This window comes from Metopolophium dirhodum, chromosome 9, assembly GCF_019925205.1.
Source record: "Metopolophium dirhodum isolate CAU chromosome 9, ASM1992520v1, whole genome shotgun sequence".
Taxonomy (NCBI): Eukaryota; Metazoa; Arthropoda; class Insecta; order Hemiptera; family Aphididae; genus Metopolophium; species Metopolophium dirhodum.
In genome coordinates this window covers 28,592,739-28,614,005 of record NC_083568.1, presented here as the reverse complement: position 1 = coordinate 28,614,005, position 21,267 = coordinate 28,592,739, and the positions used below count along the sequence as shown (strand labels likewise).

At 28.3% G+C, this 21,267-nt stretch overlaps 1 protein-coding gene and 1 pseudogene across 3 annotated transcripts in view; both read left to right on the top strand.

Annotated features, from left to right (window-relative positions):
• Positions 1 to 3,113: 3,113 nt before the first annotated feature.
• LOC132953056 (myogenesis-regulating glycosidase-like) lies at positions 3,114 to 14,059 on the top strand (annotated as a pseudogene).
• Positions 14,060 to 15,057: 998 nt separating this feature from the next.
• LOC132952987 (alpha-tocopherol transfer protein-like) overlaps positions 15,058 to 21,267 on the top strand; it is a 15,031-nt gene continuing 8,821 nt past the window's right edge. The window contains exons 1-2 of one of the 3 annotated variants that reach the window (XM_061025527.1): positions 15,058 to 15,316; positions 15,622 to 15,749. The gene's annotated coding sequence lies outside the window, so the exon portion shown is untranslated. Of the gene's footprint in view, positions 15,317 to 15,621; positions 15,750 to 17,690; positions 17,994 to 21,267 lie in introns of those variants that run through there. The other 2 variants (XM_061025526.1, XM_061025525.1) reach the window with 2 other exon arrangements.

Genomic DNA, 21,267 nt, shown 5'->3' with positions numbered 1-21,267 from the left:
GGACTGTTTAGATTACAATTGGTTGTGCATAATATTATTATATTAATATTAATTGCTATTCCTATAATACACAGGTATATTAAAATTGTTTCGTAGATACTGAAGAAAATAATGAACTACTCTTTATAATTCAGGCATAGTAGGTAACTAACTAATATTTATAACTTACTTTGATCAATCTAAAATGTATAATATATTTTAGATTTTTATAGATTAAGAATTTTAATTTGTATACTTCATAATGATATATAAATATAATATGTGTCTTACATTTTTAATCAACAAATGGTTATTCATTTTTTTGTTTTGTTCTGCGTGTTTACGCGTGAGGTGGGTAACTTTTAATTTAAAACAACTCGGATGATCTTCCTCTCAATCTGCCCGCCGACTTTCCTATAGTTACATTGATTGAATATTATAATTATTTTACAATTGTATTTTATATGTTTTGGTCAAAACCATCAAAATGAGTGTTGTAAATCCACGGGAATTTGCCTAGGGAAGTTTTGAATATCACTAATGACGAATTTAACAAAAATATTTAATTATATAGAGTTGGTATTTTTAACGGGCAACGAATCAGCTTAATACGTTTTAAAAAGTGCTTCACATTAATACTAAAATAAAATTGTTATATTAAATTTATAAATATTAATTTTGTAAAATGAATAATTACCTAAAACTTTAATCATTTCTCTGGTCAATGTACAACGACGTATACACGGATAGCGTCTTTGCATCAATGTTATTAGATAATACCGTTATAGTATTATAATTTTGACATAAGTCCGATAAGAGATAAGACTTATGATATTGAGAGTCATATAACAATATAGTGTTATATTTACATTAACTTATCTTTACTTCTATACCAGCTATACATTTATGTATTGTATACCACAATCAACGATTGATGTCAAGTATTTTTTAATAGTTAATTTCCATCGAAGCTCAGTTCACTGAAATGTATTATTGTGTGAAATACGTACCTTTACTTTTTTAATAGAAGTTTTGGGATATTTTTCATGTCAAATGTATAATTATCTCCATAGTAAAATGAAATCGTATCAAAATCTAAAGTCACAAGTCATAAAACATATTATTTGATTTACTTGTTATAAACATATACGCGAACATCAGTCAGGCAATAGCTACTTTATAATAATATTATTGTATTAATATTCACTAATATATATTTTACTAGCTACCCTATATATTTAGTTATAATTAATGTTTTATTTCCAAATAGTAACCAAAAAATATTTAAAAAAAATATTGTGTAGCTAATTATTTTTTTTTTTAACAGATGAAATGAGTTTTATAATTATTAGCCGTAATGTTAATACAATTTAATACATACATACATACATACATACATACATACATAAATACATTTGTTATTATTTATGCATCTAATATTTATAGTAAGTGTGTCAAGTGCGTCTCATTAATGATTGTAAGTAGTTAAGAGTTATTGATTTGTAATGGTTATGAATGTCATAAAATGTATAGTATTTTAATCTTGTTCTGGTTAGATAAGTGATAAATAACCAAGTACCTATTCATTGGTTTTTTAAAAAGCATACAACTTATAGGTATGAATACATATTTCTGCTGTACATTTCATTCTTGTCTTATGTCTAGGTACTTACTTACTTCCTGTAGTCATAATATATTTTACGGTTGTTGATACTTACTGACATATACATAACTAAAATGTTAATAAAATGATCGCAGTTTTATGAATATATTTTAGTGTTAATTCATTTTTTCTTTTTAAATTAAGACATATAGTATAACATTCTAATATTCTATACATAAATGCATAATAATATGAACATTGGATCAGTGATTTAACGTGCCCGAGAGAATGTATTAAAAACAGTCATCCACTCGTGGAATATCTGATGTTGAGAAGGTCCTCGTAGTATAATATAATATTATGTATAACAATATAATTATAATTATAATATACAAATGTGGTGACGACACCATATTATTTTCTTAAAACTTCGACAGGGATTACTCGATAGTATTAGGATGAAATAAAGAATATATTGTGGATGCTAGAAAGTTTTCCTAGAAATTTTTGAATTATTATAAAATTTTAAGTATTTTTTTTGTTTCCGTGGGTTTGTTAAATTTGGTTTATTTTAGTAAATGCTACAAATAAAATAATCTTAGAGTTTACAAGTAATTATACCCACTTGTATCATGAAAAATAACAATAAATGATAAGATTAATAATTTAAATAGAAACTTTAATAATAGAAGTTATGAGAAATAAATCATATCAGTTTGCTTAATATTTTCTTAGTAAATGAACTAACATTTACGTCTAATTGAGGTTAATTCATTCCTCAAAATTAAATTTAAATGATTTAATAATATCTGCAAACCTACGGAAACAAAAAAAATACTTAAAATTTTATAATAATTCAAAAAATTCTAGTATGATTGTTGAAAAATTCAATAATTTTAATCGAAACTTTGACTGGTTGCCATTTGGTCAATTTTGATTTTAGAGCTATGGTAAAAAGGACCAAATCGACTTAAAAAAATTCGGTCTATCTGAATTTGGTATTCAAAACACCTGTTGCCATTTAAAAAAATGCAAGTTGTATTGCGCATGCGCACATGGAAAGATCTAAAAATGTAAAAATCATCAAGAAATGTGTGTTTATGTATTCCCTATCCCCTCTCGAAAACCGCATATTAATCCGATGTCACTGGACAGAATTATTTAGTGTTACCTTTAAAAGGAATCACACTGTTTATCATTTTTAAACGTTTTCGCTTCTTCAGTCATGGATTTGACACTGAGTTCATTGTGAAGAGTTTATTATAGTTTTAAATAAAAGGATCCAAAGTACCGTCACTGGACGGTTTTTTCCCCCATGACATGTGGTATACAATACATAAATGTATAGCTGGTATAGAAGTAAAGATAAGTTAATGTAAATATAACACTATATTGTTATATGACTCTCAATATCATAAGTCTTATCTCTTATCGGACTTATGTCAAAATTATAATACTATAACGGTATTATCTAATAACATTGATGCAAAGACGCTATCCGTGTATACGTCGTTGTACATTGACCAGAGAAATGGTTAAAGTTTTAGGTAATTATTCATTTTACAAAATTAATATTTATAAATTTAATATAACAATTTTATTTTAGTATTAATGTGAAGCACTTTTTAAAACGTATTAAGCTGATTCGTTGCCCGTTAAAAATACCAACTCTATATAATTAAATATTTTTGTTAAATTCGTCATTAGTGATATTCAAAACTTCCCTAGGCAAATTCCCGTGGATTTACAACACTCATTTTGATGGTTTTGACCAAAACATATAAAATACAATTGTAAAATAATTATAATATTCAATCAATGTAACTATAGGTTTTTTTTGTAACTAATAATAACCCTATAGTTTAAACAAAAATATATTATTAATTATTATTATTAAAATTTCTATTATTTCTACAAACAATTCTCAAATTTGCAATAAAAAAAATAAGGACTACTTTTTGAGACAAAATATAGTTATTTTTTTTTTTTTTTAAATCGTTTAAGTAGTTTCAAAATAAACAATTTTTTTCTTCTTTATAATATTATTTTAGTATAGATTATTGTCGATTTTTCACTCTGACAACCATCATTATTAAAACTACTGATTATACATATACAAAATAATAAAATAGAATATGATTAAATTATAGTTGTACCTCAGAAATAAATGTATTTTAAAAACTCACATGTTTGTTTACATAGCAATTTTAGGTTTTAATAATACACAATAAAGTAATTAAAATGAAAAACATCCAAATATTTTTTATTTTTTTTTTAAGTTAAAATAACAAAATCGACCGTCAATAATTATATTTTAAGACATTATCAGCGTTGTTATATTAGCTGGTAATTGCGTTACATTTATTTAATATGTATTTTATTTTATTTTTCTAACATCGGAGTAAATATTCCAAGGTATTATACGGTATATAATATTATATTGGGATATATTATACTTTTTTTATTTTGGTTTAAGTTTATTAAAATTTAATTGACGGAGTTCAGCTCATTTTTTGAAATTAGTTCATTTCGATTACTCAAATAAATGTTAATTGCAATTAACCTAATTTTCCCAAAATATGTATAGTATAATAATGTATAGTATATTATACTGTTTTTAATAAAAATACTTTTTGTGAAATATATGGGAAAAAAGATATTTCACAAAAAATTCAAAAATGTTATTTTAGCCTTTAACCTATAATATTATAACGTTTTAATATCATTTATTTCAAAAGTATTAAGTTATATTATAACTTAAGTTTTGTTTTCATGTTTAGCATTTTGTGTCATGGCATTAACGTTAGCACCGGCATCATTAGCTTCTGACAACATCGTTTTATATTCTGAAGACGAGAAACAATTACAAGTGTAGTATGGAAGTAATTAAGTTTACATAATATATATACTTAACATTTAAAATATTTATATTCTGAGCGTTGTTATGAATATGTATTGGTATTACAGTGTTGTTTTAAACGTGGTCAAGTTCGGGCTGGATACAATAATATTTCTTTTTCGTAATCGTGAGAAATTTTTCAGTATAATGTTCTAACAATATAGTTTCACGTTACTGTACATTAAACTATATAAGACCCAACGTCACCATAGAAGCAAAAAAAAAAAACTGATACAAAAGAATGTAATATTATCTGTGATTCGTTTTCAATGAAGAAGAGAAAATTTAAAGTAACAGGCTACGTTTTTTAGCTGAGTCTGTCTTTACATTGTAAAATATTAATTTAATCTTTTACTTTAAGAGTAGATTTTTCTTGTAGAAAATCGGATCAATATGGTTCTTTAAAGGATAAAAATTAAAAAATTTAAATGCTCAGTTCTTTTAAAAATAATTGATCAATAAATGTATGGTACAACGTGAAACCTTAAAAATGATTCGTTGTAAAGACTTGCATACATTTTCACCAAATGTACGTACATATTATTATCATTTTCTATCCATAATATTATGAATTTTAAGTTGATTGATTTTTTTCTGCCAATTATTAAAATTGTTTTCTTATTTTAGTTTTGTTTTCGATGTATGTATGATTAAATTGTTGTTTGTTTTAAAAATATCAAAAACATTTGTCTCAATTTTTATAAAATTATTATTTAAAACTGAAATTTTTGTTCCCATTTTTTTAACGTTGTTTTATCTTTTAAAGTATTTATTGAATTGAGTTTTATATCTAATCCTTACACTCTCGCTGTCATTCCAGTCGTATTTCATAACTGACACTTAGTTACTTCGTTTGGTTTTCGAATATTTTTCTGATTTGTATCCTGGCGCTTTGTCACTTGTCAGTCATATGTGACTGCCATGGTCACGTGGCAATTATCATTGTGGCTCCAGTAGTCAGTGTTGACCAATAATCATATTCATATGCATCCCCTGATATGACTACACGTCTGCAATAATTAATTTCAGAAAGTACAATATCGAAGAATCTGAAGCTAAGCTTTTATGAAGATTGCATCGATAAAGACCCAAGTGTTTGCACCACAAAAACAAAGGGCAATACAGACTACTTACCTTACTTTTCGGAATCAGAAAAACAAGAATGTAAACATTTTTAACAAATAGGTCAATCGATGAATGATGTTTTGCAGTTTTGTGTCGATATGGAAAGCAGTTATTGGTTTGGTGGTGCCGAAACGGGCTTACAGGAATGGCCTCTAAATAAACTTAACTGGACGGACAGATCGTATGTGACAAAAGAGTCAGACCATCAAGCAGTAAGTAATAATAATTATTATGCTATTGAAAATACCCAAATCGCATTTGTTATCGTATTGTTTAATCTATCGACTGCGTTTTATCTATGATAACGTTATTATTTTTCAATGGAAATCCAAGTAAACTTTAAGAGGTTTTAACTAAAAGCAGATTTGAGAAAAATTTTCATTTGTAGGAAATTGATCTTGATTTTTCGTGATATTTATGCGACTTTATTCGACTTTTTCTTTTGATTATCTCTTTTCAAATCGTATAACCGATCTCTTAATATTTTAGACATAAAACTCGCGTCTTCAGTGATTAAAATCTTATTTTTGAAAATTAAAACTTCAATAGATTTTCTGTATTATTTTATAAATTGTTGTAATATATATAATAACAAATATAATATTTTATTATTTATGTATTGACCTTATAAAACTTTAATTTTCTTCTAGATCGTCGAGTCGTATTTCTTCAATTCTGATGGGTTTTACATACACATTAACGATTCGGTCGCCTTATTTGTAGACATTAACGGCCCAAGACCTGGATATATGTGTTTTACGGGCAAAGCTGTCGCTCCGCACATAAAAGTTAGGAATGTCATGCAATTCCGGGTGTGCAAATTTAGCGATCCCCGAAAAGCTCACCAAAACGCTATTAAAGATTTCCTCGGTTCGCCCAAGTCCATACCCGATCCTCACGTAGTGAAGTACCCGATTTGGTCGATTTGGGCCAGGTATAAAAATGACGTCAACACATCTGTCATTTTGAATTACGCTCGGCAAATAGTCGACAGCGGATTCCACACAGGTACGTTCGAGATCGATGACAAACTGGGAAAACTGTTACGGCGGTGCGGAGTTTAATACCACACGATTTGAGGATATTAAAGTGATGATAAATAAACTAAGTGAGTATATTATTATCTTTATACTATATAGGTATAAAATAACTTGTCCCGACTGTTATATTTTCGTCAATAGATTTTGCTTGATCCACACGGCCGAAACCTGTAGTGCTGGAATAATATTGATATAATGTTTTGTCAATATAACTTGATAGGTACTTTTGAAATGTGACTTAATGCTTTACTTCTTCTGAGTATAATATAATATAGATACACATCACAATACGTTTTACTTTAAATTTAAAAATATATATCTAAGGCTTGAGATTTAAAATCATAAGGCTCATTCATAAATATACATAGGTAATATAACACGGAAATTATAGCAATTTTAGTTACTTTCTGATTTATATACACAATACACTCATATTACATTGATAATGGACTCCATGAATAATTATAGAGATTAGTACCTATATATTATGTATTATTAGGTGGGTAATAACCTTAATCCTTTCACTGCTACCTATACCTGAGATATTGCTGTCAGCAATGTATAATGTATTTATAATATTCGAATTTGAACAAATATTTTAAGCTTAAAATATGAGTATAATTAAAAAAAGATAAATAAATATTTATTAAAATATTTAACTTAATGACCGTGCAAGAATATCCTATAGAAGTATGGTATATATTATTAAAGAATCCAAAGAAGGTCATTAACTGGGTAGTTCAAAATTAGTTTTTTTTTTTTTACTTGTTAACTTATTTATTTGTTTAAACTTGTGATTAACTTATGTGTTTTCAGTTAAATAAAAAAAATAGTTTAAGTTAAAATAATTTATGTATATACAGTGAAACCTCACTGGAACGGACAATAATATGATAATGTCTCTGAAAAAATAGGTACTCCAATGTGCCTGTCTTTGACGGGCACTTTTGATGATCCCGTGACTGTTAGGTTTCGCTGTATAATATCTATATAACTGTGTTTAGTTGTATCACTGGTGCTGTGCAACAAGAAGGCACTTTAGAATGTATTTTAAAAATAATGTTTATTTTTTGTTTATGTCAACTTTAAGTTACGCAGTCACTTTGTGTGATAGTAAACGTATTAATTATAATAGCTCATAACTTAATAATCTTATAACGTTGACTGAACTCAATTTATTGTTTCATAAAGTTGCGAAAATAACCTATTGTTTGTGAATTATAAATTAATGAAATAAACAGCGAGTCTAATGTTTTTATCGATCAATAGAATCATATGGTTTAAAGACTTCCTTGTGGACACATCCGTTCATAAACAATGAATGTCCTATTAACGAGACGGCCAAAAATAAGGGATAATTTGTGAATAGTACATCGGGCACAGTGAAATCTAGGTGGTGGAATGGCAATGCCTCCTATATAGACTTCATAAATCCCGAAGCAGCGGCGTGGTGGTCGAATTCTCTACGCGATTTAATTGCAAAATCTGGAATAGAAACATTCAAGTTCGATGCGGGAGAAGCCAGTTGGTACGTACCTATACATACACACAGTAAACATTTTGAAAAAAATTCAATAATATATCATTGTATAGTGTATACTAAAAACGATTGCGTTCGTCTGTCGGCGTATAATATTACTGAGTATATATTTTTTTGATATTATTTAAATTTATTTATTTTACTATTAGACGTTTATTGTAAATATTGTAATCCAGTTGACTGAATTAATTGTGGCCGAAACATTGCGTTTGCAAACGACGTTGTGTGTATACAATATAATAATATATTTTCAAAGTTTCAATTACATAAAAATGTTATCAAGTTGTTTGACGCAGTGAAACATTTTTATCAATGTGTATAGAAAAAAATATAAAACACAATCAAATCGAATATAGGAAATTATATAATAAATATTTGGTAAAAATTTAATTTAATATCTTATCGTTATTCGTTTTTGAATTACCAAAAAATAAGAAAACCATTCGATGATGCATCGTTATTTATTGGTGAATATCCAATGCCGTAAAAATTGGAACTTCCAACGATCATAATAATTTAATGTGACTTTCCAGTTAACTTTTCACCCCCTTAAGAATCAATTATATTCACTTTTCTATCAGAAAAGATGTTCAAGCCGACAATCGGAAATTTTTTTCTCATCGTCGTTAAATCAAAATCAATATTTATCACTTGGCTCAAAATCGAAAATATATTATTATAACAATCGAACGTCTCAAACCCATTATATGGAATAATTAGTAGGTACTATAATTTAACACAAACGTGGTTCTATTTTAGACTCTGAGCGGAGCGAGGAAGCCAGTGGTCTTACAACGGTGTTTATTTCTATTTTTATTTTTTTTTTTATAATGTCAACAAAAATTCTACCAGATGGGAGTGCTTTGATTTCAACATAATCTAGTACCTTATAATTTAGCAAATTTGATCAAGATGGTACTTTAAAGAGGTAATTTTTCTCAATAGTTGCCACGAGAAAAACTATCAACAAATTACAAGAAACCGCTAAAAATGGGATTTTCATTTCTAACGCTTTGTTTATCACCATAGAAACGAATAAAAATTATAATATTATAATATATAAATTCAACTTACAGGCTATAATCTATCTATTCTAATATTATAAAGAGGAAAGATTTGATTGTTTGTATTGAATAGGCTCCGAAACTACAGAACCGATTTAAATGAAATTTGGTACATAGATAGTTTAGACACTGAGAAAAAACATAGGCTACTTTGTATTACTAAAAAAGGGCTGTAAGGGGCTGAAATGGGCTTAAAGGGGCTGTAAGGGGCTATTCTGGTTCGAATTGAAAAATTATTTTTTTGTTGGATAGTCCATTCATTGAGGAAGGTCATAGGCTATATAACATCACGCTACATTAAATTAATAGAAGTGCTCAAACAGAGATTTTGAGATTTATGATTGAAATATTTGTTTATAAATGATTGCTATTGGTTATAGGAGAAATAATTAATAGAAATAGTATTTATTTATTATTGGTTGCTATTGGTTAATTGGGCAGATCAGGTACAAGCATGCATCAAATCGAATTTTCACACATTGCCTACCAGGGTGGCTGAATTGCACTTACTGCAGCGAGTTACACCAAAAAGGAGTTGAACGATCGCAATTTGTTTAACAGTTGTCATTTTTTACGGGCCACAAAGTGTGCAGGATCAGCTATATTAAAATATATACGTTTGTGTGCAGATCTCTGTGAAGAAAATAGGCTAATTTAAAAAGAGTTAAATTTGGTTTTTATTCGTCGGAATTTAGTACGTTTAGGTTAGGTTAGGACTATGTATTAATTGATTACATTAATCCGCCGTATTATATCAAATTAAACTTGGTATAACTTTGATACTTTAGAGTTAAATCATACACTTACGTACAAACCGCACCGGGTCCGCGATCTACTGCAGGTAGATTGCCTACCTGATAATATACTGCTGCGAATCAGAATTTTTATTCCAGGCATCAGAAAAGTTAAGATACATTTTGAACACCGAATATTAAATAACGAATTGAACAAAGTTTGAGTCATATAGAGTTGGTACATCTAACGGGCAACGAAGTGCACAGGATCAGCTAGTAAATAATAATAATATAAAATATCCAGACCGACAAACCGTCTCCGCCCAGAATCGTTTTTCTTATACAATGATACTAGGTATATCATTGAATTCAAGTTTAATACAATCCATTATACATTGACCCACTTAAAATAATCAACATATTTACATAAAAATATTTAATTTTAATGAATTTTGTTTATGTTTGAACTTATATTGGTTTGGTACCCTTGTAAAAAGTGACTACCTAGTACAAATATTTTTTAATATTTATTAATTGTGGTAATAACATGCAACTATAACAACTTATGAAGAACCTTGGTTTCAATATTTAATCTATCTACTCATAAACAAGAAATCGTGTCATACATCAAACAAAAAATAAAATAAAAAATTTGTTTATTTAATTTAATAATATACATTTTTCTTTATATATATTTATTTTTCTAATTAATTATTTTTCCGCCACTCCATAATAGATCATTCGATAATATTCAAAATATGCTGTATTCTATACATATACATAAACGTTTTTTTTGGGCGCAAATAAATTTTACCGTTTGCGGTCTTTTAAACATTTTTTTAGGAAAATTTTACCATACTTTGTACTATACCTAAAAAAAAATTTGGATTTCACCAGTTCGATTTTTATCCAAAAAAATTTAAAATCCATTGGTACGTTTTTTTACTAGAAGGAAATTCAAATTTAATTTGTACATTTTTTATCTGGAATAAAATTAACATTATGTTAGTAACAATAGTACGCTATTTGTGTACATATTTATTATTTTTATATTACATTTAGATGCATGTATCTTTTTTGACACTAATTAAAAAAATATATAATAATTCAAAATGATAACTATAGCTAGTTAAAATAAAATAAATAAAAAACAGTTGACGGGCAGCTTTACTTAAAAATTGTAATCCATGGATTTTACCATCGGTGGAGTTACAAGTTTTTCAGGTCAAAAAATCGTACCAAGGAAATTTGCATTTTTCATCAAGTAGGTATTAATTATGTTATAAGTCTTACGGTAGAAAAGTGAATCATAAAAAAAAATGTACAATATTGTAATACCACTAGCTTCCTTGCTCTGCTCAGAATCTAATATGGGTAGGTAGATTCAAAAAACATATTTTTATTTATTTATTATGTAAATAAAACCACTTTTTTCTAGTAATGTTACATATTTTTAAATCACTTTCGATAAAACATTTGATAATGTTATTATGAATCGAATATAGTTCAACTGTTTTTTTTTTCAGTTAGGCAAAACCCAACGAAGATAAGAGAATTCGCGGGTTTGGATCCAAAAGGTTCTATATAAATATTTTATTATTTTAGATTCTGAGCGAAGTGATAAATGTATTGATTTTCCAATGATGTGTGTTTTTTTTTTTTTGTGTGCCTTTCATCACCTTTTAGGACAGTAAAAATGCTTGGATTTTCTTCAACAGTAACTTTTCTGATAGGAAAGTGAATCTAGTTGGTACTTTAGGGGGTCAAAAGTATAAATTTCCCAGTAGTTTTTAAAAGCGACGTGAAAAACAAAAGAAAATTTAAGGAAAAACGGGAATTTTTACGCAAAATCTGTTATTTGGTTTTTGGTGTAACTTTATAACAAATGACCGTAGGGACATGAAATTTTGACTGGATGTTTATAATTTAATTTTCTGTACACCATAACATTTTCCAAATATTTTGACTTATTTTGAGCTGTTAACGGACATTGTCAATTTCCATTTTTTTTAGTTTTTTTTTCTATAAATATCAATACAATTCTATTTGTTGAGTAAAAAAGCTTGAAAATTTAATAGAAGGCTCCTAATTTATTGTTTCAAAGGCAGATGAAAAAAATTAAAAATCCTTTGTCACCGTTTTTATTTATAAGCATTTAAAGTTCAAATATTGACAAAATACGGAAAAATCACGAAAATTAGCAAATTATTTTGAGTTGAGTATTCATAAAAATTTTTCTTTTTAAATCTAAGATTTGAAAATGTAATACAAGATTATCCATAAGTTTGTCTACTTTTATCAAAAAAAAATGTCTACAAGAAAGTCAAATTAAATTTTTATGAGCGTTTGAAATTCATATTTTTACAACATTTGATATTCACTCGATTTCTCATGTAACGATTTTCTTATTTTGTTGTGATTAAAAAACGAATCACCGTAGATACTGAAAATTTCACTGAATTTTTATATTAGCATTTTCTATACACGATAATATTTTGAAAATAATTTGACACTTTTTGAGCTGTTAAAGGACATTGTCTGTTAACAAATGTTTAATTTTTTTTTTTATATAAGTATCATTAAAATTTAGTTTGTTGGGTAGAAAAGCGTGAAAACTTAATTCAAGGCTCCTGATATATTGTTACAATAGCAGTTGAAAAATATTGAAAATATATAGGCACAATTTTTTTTTATAAGCATTTAAAGTTCAAATTTTGACAAAATTTATCAAATTTAAAATGTAATAATTATTTTGTAGTTAAAAATTTATAAAATGTTCAACTTTTGTAGCTAAGGATTAAAAATTTAAAACAAGGTTCCACGTAAATAGGTTATAATATAAATTACTTTATTCACAATAATATCATCAAATATACTTGGTAATATCATAGGCTGACGGACCGTTTTTGCTCAGAATCGTTTTTCTTATACAATGATATTATATCATTGAATTCAAATTTAACACCATCCATTACAGTGACCCACTTGTAACATACTGTACAACAGAGAGACATCCATTTACCCACCTTTTTTGATTACAAATTTTCTTCTCAATTAACCGTCGAAATAATACAAATTCTGAATTAATTTAAAAGGTTTTGATAACTTATGCGTTCAAATCAAATAGTTATAAGCTGAAAAATATTTAAACACATTTAAATTGGCTTTTCTGAAAAATTTCAAATTTACACATAGAACCTTTTGAATCCAAACCCGCGAACTGTAAAAATCGATAAAAAGATTTTGTCAAGTGTGTTTTTAAGTACCTAACATATGGCAGAAAGTCATGTTTGCAATTATTTTTCATTAATTTCAAATTTATACTCTATGATACCATTATTCTGTGATTTGCATAGTCACTTATTGCTATGTTTGTTCATTTTAATTACATTTTATCTTTTAATTCAGATATAATTTGTTTTGTTTCAATTTAAAATATCAATCAACATTCGATTTTCTGTATGAAATATTTATTTGTTTACAATGAATTGTTTATTCTTATGTGTTTGTTATGATTATAGAATTTCTGTTGGACGAACAAATCCTGGTAGCTCCGGTTCTCGTCGAAGGTGCAACCACCCGTAATATTTACTTACTCACTGGTTTGTGGAGGGACGAGAACCATCCCGGAAATTCACTCTTGTCCGGAAGAACTTGGCTGATCAATTACACTGCCAGCCTTGAAGTCCTTCCGTGGTTCACTAGAGTTAGTCCCGAGAGTCAGCCAGAACCGTGCAGTTCGGTTTGTCATAATAATATGTCGTATACAAATTATATTATCGTTTTATGTTTAATCGCGTATTTCTTTAGATTAAATTCATGATTTACCGGTCTTTAAATGTATAGTTACTAACCACTTGTACCAATATACCACTACCGTCCCAACCCTACTGTACCAACCCTACCAACCTTACAGGCTATTGACCTCAGTCGTTACAGCCTTAAATTCTCATAAAAAAAAAAAAAAAAACATTTAACGGATATATTATAATTAATAATTATATATCATAATGATTAAGTCAATTAACTATCTACGCGTTATCACGTATCATTCGGACAGAATAAAATAAATTATAATAATATGTTGGTATATTTTATTACCTACCCATTTAAATAAATTAATAATCGTAAGTTTATATTTTATTTTCATAGAATACAATTATAAGAATATAAATGTATTTATGTGTTACATTATTATTAAATAACATAATATTGTGTTTTGTGGCTTTTTTTTCAATAATGTTGTTTATAATATGTGAATTGACCGATTCAGTATTCGTATTTGATATAGAATAACTAGGAAAAAAAACATTCGCTAGTATTTTTTGACCTCGGTATTTATGTAAGTAAAACCGTATTTAATATATTATATTATGTTTTTATTGATTCCATATGAATATTTTATTTAATTAAAAATAATTATTCAGTTCGGAGAGTAGTTTTATAGGTACTTTTATTTCCGATCGATTGTGAATACAGAAAGCGATATTATTTTGCCTAACTGGCGTGTGGTTAATTTTTATACCGTATAAAATGATAGAATACAAAAAAAGTCGTATCTTTACATCACTAAATCATTACAAAAAAAAATTGTTGATTTAAACGTATTACTCGACCTAAGCCTCGGTTCGTAATGGAAAAAAACCTTATCCACCTGTTTTAATTTTTGTGGTTATTTGTTTATAGTATAATAATAATAATTATTATTATTATATAATATTTGTTTAATAATAACCATATTATGTACGTTGAGGTCAATCTATTCACAACACTATGTTCATTGAATAAAATATTACGTCTTTCGTTTTCATATTCATTGAGTGACGATCTACGAAAATATTGATGCCATTATAGTATAATGTTAAACAGGTTGAAAAACGATGGGTACCTTTAAATGGATTTTAGACGTACAGTTTGTGTGTGTTTCGTTGATCGTAAAGCAAATATTAGTTAGCTAATGCAAAACAGTGTAAGCAATGTTCACGAGTAGGGGAAAATCGGTACAGGTTACACGCGCATATATTATATTATTGTAAACGATACTCACACAAGTACACGTATTGGCCAGTAGCATTCGAGCTCGAGCACCTTAAGTATTCCGTAAAAATAAATACATTTATGAAATAGGTACACGCACGGATCTGTTTGATAGAACATAAACAATTTAATATCAAATATTATTTCATATCATAATAATTGTGCGGTCGAGGGCGTCAGATTATTTTATTGTGGTGCCAAAATATCCGATTCATCCGAAGAAACCGAAATATTTACCACCCTCAAGTAGTACCAGGGTCGTTAAAACTGTGTTATCACATTTAATACTTAAAAGGTAGGTGAACACTGATCTGTCGAAGACAATTTAATATAAATCATAATAATTTTCCGTACAGAATATAATATATAATATTTTATTGATTATAATATATTGTGATAAATCGAGTGTAAACGTTATTTGGTCCACATGCGACATATTGTGTTATTCATGTGCGATTTTTGGCCATTCGATTAATTTTAATTTGACGAATCGGTCGAAAAATTAATAATAGTTAATTTTTGTGAACTTGCATTGGTATTAACCAACTAGGAAACATCTAGGTTATTTATCTGAACGACTGTTCGACTCTTTCCCTGCAGGTCCGGAAAGTGTTACACTGGTACAAAATTGGCACCGTCTATAATATCTTATGGGCGGTCCTGGTTTGCGCAAAAATACCGAAAAGACAACTTGTTAGCGCACGAAACTACCATTCGTTTGAGTGCAAGTAAGTTAACCATTAATTAGACACACGGGTTTCGTAAATTTATAATTTTCAAAGTACTAACCGAAGTACATTTTTCTATTTAATTTGATATGTATTTTGCCAGGCCGTGTGCGTTTCGTCCATCATAAACTAATACGATAATCAACTGATAGACTCTTTACCACGGTACTTACTTATATTTTTGATTAATTATGTTATTTTTAATTCTGTTTATGGCTTGTGTATTAATAATTACGCGTTTGGTCATATGTATATGGAGCGTAAAATGTCTTATCGAATTAAGCCTATGAAACGCTTCTTTGGGCAAACGTTGGGTAAACTGATATCAATTATTGTATACAAATGTTTTAAGCCAATTACCAATATTTTTATTTGATTTTTTGTCATCGTAATCAAGTAATAATATTATTTATAAGTTTGAATGTGCCGAAACCAACTTTGGACCCAAATCATAAGTTACAAGTCACAATTTTACAAACGTTGTATAAAGATTTAGCATAGGTACCAACGATGGGCAGATATCCCAAATGTAACTTTTTAATATTTAGTTCTCGATTAAGAACACAAAATATGTAGAAATGTCGTATATTTTACTCTTAAAAAAACAAAAGGCTATAGGCACATACGATTATTATTGATTTCGATAAATTTATTACGAATCGTGTACAACCGGTTAAATTTTTTTGGACGATCATAATCGAATGTGCCATCTCCAAAAACGCGTCGAGCGTTACACAAAATATTAAATTTTTTCCAGCGAGTCAGAATTGTGTTTTCGTCGAAGTGACTTAAATACATTAAAACTATTTCCATATTCAATAAACGAATTTTTCGTTACATATCTTCTAGCCAATCGATTGCCCGACCGTCGATACATTTCGCGAGAGACTAAGGATAATTTTTTTTATTTAATTTCTACCACCGTTCATCAAATTTTGAACTTTCGAAGTAATCGCTATATTATGTTTTAAATCGTTATCACGATTTAATCGGAGCACTCGTCTTGCAATCTTTGTACGAAAATTATCACGGTGTGCGCAAACCAGTAGTACATTTAATATCTTTCAGTGCCCGAAACGAGTTCCGATGTTTCAGGTTAAAATTATAGACTTCGAGCAATCAAGTTTCTGCCTTATTTATGCAACGATTGCTTCTTGGTCAGATAATAATTATTATTACGATCGTAACAAAAATTGTAAACTCCTAAAATTGGTCTCTAACTCTTTTGTTCTGTTCATTAGACGTCCCGCCCATGTGTGTAACGTTTTCCTATGTCTAACGTAGTTATTATTGTGGTAAGTACGACTCTGTCGGTATTCGTGTTACACAACGAGTGTCTAGAGCAGGGGTTCGCAAAGTGTGGCACGTCAAAGACCACACGGCTGTACGGAAAATTAATTCGTCTATAGTCGATATTCGTGCGTGTTTGTGGAGGATAATATAATAATATAGTTTTATGTTTTGTGTACATTTCTACTATCGTTGTGTGTCGACATCCATCCCGAATAATTATAATATCATATTATAAGCGCCGGCAAGCCGCTCTGCAGTGATCGTCGAAATACACGGATGTGGATAATACTAATATTATTGAGACGACTTATGATTTATATGGACGTTTCGTTCATATTTTTGACGTGGAAATTTTATCGATCGATTTCGAACAGTTCTATTTTTAGTCGTCGGTATTACGTGGCTACGATCAGTTGTAGTCGACATGGCCATCAAACACGAGACGACCAAAGTTTGAGAACCTCTGGAGAGTCGACGACGTGTTCGAACACTGAAGTGCGTTAGCGAGTGTAGGAAAATAAACTGGGAAATAAAAATCACTGCGAGCAGTTGCCTGCTGACGACATATTATTATTATTTTATAAATTTTATTCAGTGGAATTAAATGATATTATTGCTGTGGAGAAGACGTGTACGTATATGACGAACACTTTATATTCATATTTGTTTGTATAATATGTTTTAATCATTTTATGCACTCTGTCCGCATGGTTTGCCGAAGAATCGCACTTATATGAAAAACTCGTTTGCGTATTATTGTACCGTCCGACGTATATTCAAGGAAAACGGGTAGAATTTGGTTTGTTGTGTTCCTGGGTATGTGTTTTATGTTTACGTCGAAACTATTAACATTTACGGCAGTTAGTTCGTACCTATGTAGTACCGACAGACAATTTGCGCCTGAAACGTAATCACTGTGCTTCGATATTATTTCGCGTTTTTGTTAAAAAGGTTAGTACATAATATTATTATCATTGAGTTTTGTATACAATTTTCACTTTGAAATTTAACATGACAATGTTATCATCGAGTCCTATCGCTTTGTTAATAATATAATATATTTTTATTAAAAATTATTTGCAAATAATTATTTAAAAAAGCATTTTATCATAACGTCGAACACCCAACACATTTTTGTTTATTATTTTACAACACTTTTTTTCTAGTAATATTTATATTCTTTAATATTATTGTTTATAATAATATCGTACATTTATCATTAGACATAGATTTATAATTAATTATACATAGAATTGTTATGATATGAAATCAATTTGTTTGTTATAATTCGATTTGCCAACATAACAATTTGAATGACACCCGTAGATAATTAAACTCAATCATCAGAATAATTCGTAATATTTAAAATATAGATACACTTTGAAAATACCAGACGCAATAAATCATATTACATTAGAATGTCTGTTAAAAATTTAAATCAAATAAGTCACTAAAATATGGACTTCTACTTAAATTGATTGAGATTCGTAATTATGGGGTCCGCGTTTAAATTATACTTATTTTTAATTTTGTATAATTTAATGGTTCCGTAATTTTAAATTACCTTTTACAACATTATTATAGTGTTTTGGATAATTGCAGATAGACTGCAAATTATAGGCGAGTACATTTCTTACGTTTTATTTCCTCTGTCCATCTTTATATTATCGTACAGATCAAACACAAATTTAACGCACCATTAATATAAAAAAAAAATTGCTCAATTTTATTTAATTGATAATTAAACTGTGTAGTTATATTCGATATTTTGGTTATAATTATATGGAAAAATGATTAATTATATTGTATTAAGTACCTGCATAATGGTATATTTGATATTCAAATTTTTATGCTCAGGTAGGTATACTTATTGTACTTCAAAAAAACAACTCCCTAAAATGTTTGAAGTGTGTTTTTTATATGTTCAGAACTTAGGCGTTTCAAAATTATATTTGCAATAAGTTAAAGTAGGTAGTCGAACAATAATTGTTTATAGACACCATAAGCGTCGATAATGCGGAAGAAAATAATATGCGACGTGAGCGTTTATGGAAGGTTGACACGACGATTCGATACATTCAATTAGTACATTAATACATTCAATTCGTACAGAGTTAATTGTTATTTTATAAGATAATTAACAAGCTACACTAATCTGATTTTTGTTTTATTTGGTAGACTGCATTCAATTACAGAGGTCATTGGCCAACATTAACTTAGCAGATACATATTATACATCGTGTCCTTGAAAATATAACAAAACGTTAGGTGAAAAGCACAACTTTTGATTTTTAGATTTATCTCGTGGAAAAAAGTGTAGATCGCTCCAGCGTTTAATCGTCATCGAGGGCTTGATGTGTATAATAATGGGGGGGGGAGGCTCTTTAGGTGGACTTCGGCTTCTTTAAATATTTTAGCGGTGGTATACCTATTATCTCAGATTTTATTTGTAAGCAATACCATATGAAACAGTAATCGACGCCGCTGGTTGGAGAGCTTACATTGGTCGTATAGTATTATTATGACGTGTGATTTAATTTTTTTGTTTTTCGTCGGTCAACAAGTTCTTTTGAGGCAGTACAAAATATTGTGACAGAGTCAATTGATATTATATTAGGTGACCAGCTACAATATGAATCAATTATTTGTATGTGTATTTAATTAGCTTCAATATTATGTTTTCTCTATAATATAATACGCATTATTCCAAATTAAATTATAGCTAAATTGTATGATATAACAATGATAATATACTAATGTATAGTTTCAAAATAATGTGTATATAATACACGTCATATAATGGACCACGAAATGTCCAAAGATCCAAATATTTAATTTTATGGACATGCGTCAACGTAGTTAAAATATAATGTCAGAATTTAGAAAATTAGCTGGAAAACTTATAATCATATTGGCCATACAATTTGTATGACATGGGATTTTAATTTTTGATTTATGTCGACTAACTGTTGTTTTTTGAGTAGTAAAAAGTCCCGCGGCTTTACTTCTATATTACCTATATAATATTAAATTGAACAATGATCGTTTTTGAAAAGTATTTTTTTAGAAAAAGTTCAGTGATTTTTGAGACTGAAGTTTTTATTTTTTTACTTTTTCATAATTTGTCATGAACGTCACAGGTCAAGATTTTGTTTTAACAATAATTTGCGGCCAAATCTTTTGAGGCTTAAAATGTAGAGGCGGTTAATTTCTAATTTTATTTTAGAGCCAATCAACGACAATATTTTTACTAAACATTTTCTCGGGTCTTACACGAGTATTTATTTAATAGCGCTGGCTGTTTTAAATTTAACTCAAAATTCTAAATACCCAGTAAATACAACATGGAAGTACTTGTATATTATCGTCATGTATATTTACATGTTTTATCACGTCGTATAAAAACATAAAAAATGATTAACAACCTGTATTAACTTTACCATAATACGTTTTTGTACTGTATGCCACAACAGTTGCAACTCTATACATTGCGGAAGTCTAGTTTTTGTCAATGTAAATCGAAATATTGTTTTATATTTTAATCCTGTTTTTCTGCATCCATGAAACGCACATGCTCGGATATAATATCATATTATGTATGCGACGAAACAAAAAGGACTGTACAGCTATGTTACCCAACCGGTTATTAAACTGTAGTTTCGTTGATCCAGCCTTGGATTGAAATTCACGGGTGACGTTTAAAAGGAAGTTAAGAATTCAATGTCATGAAAACGTAAAGATCAGTCCGATACCTATTATGTCGCAAAGAATAATGCTTGATGATTATTTTTTTTTACTCCATCAATAAACGGATGTTTTGATTTTTATGTTTTTTTTTATAGTGCAACAGTGTATTACCTTTTTCAACACCTATTACATAAAGTAGAAGTTTCCTAACGTAAATATCAAATAGATTTACCATCAGAATTTATGTTTATAACATCGAGAAAAAAATCGTACATTATTTTGTTAAGCATGAATTTCGCTGGTTTTATTGTTAAATTTTCTATTTTAGAAGATGCAGGATTTGTAATTAATTTGTGTTTTATTCGGTTTTTTCCAGAAGAAATAATTTTACTTATATCAGTTTCAATTGTTTTGATAACAATATTATATCGTAATGAATAGTGATACTCTTTTTTTAATTGACTCAAGCAATAATTTCATGTTTTGGATTTTAGGTTTCGTTACAGTTAGGTGTACTACTTTTTTCAGGCTTTCATGT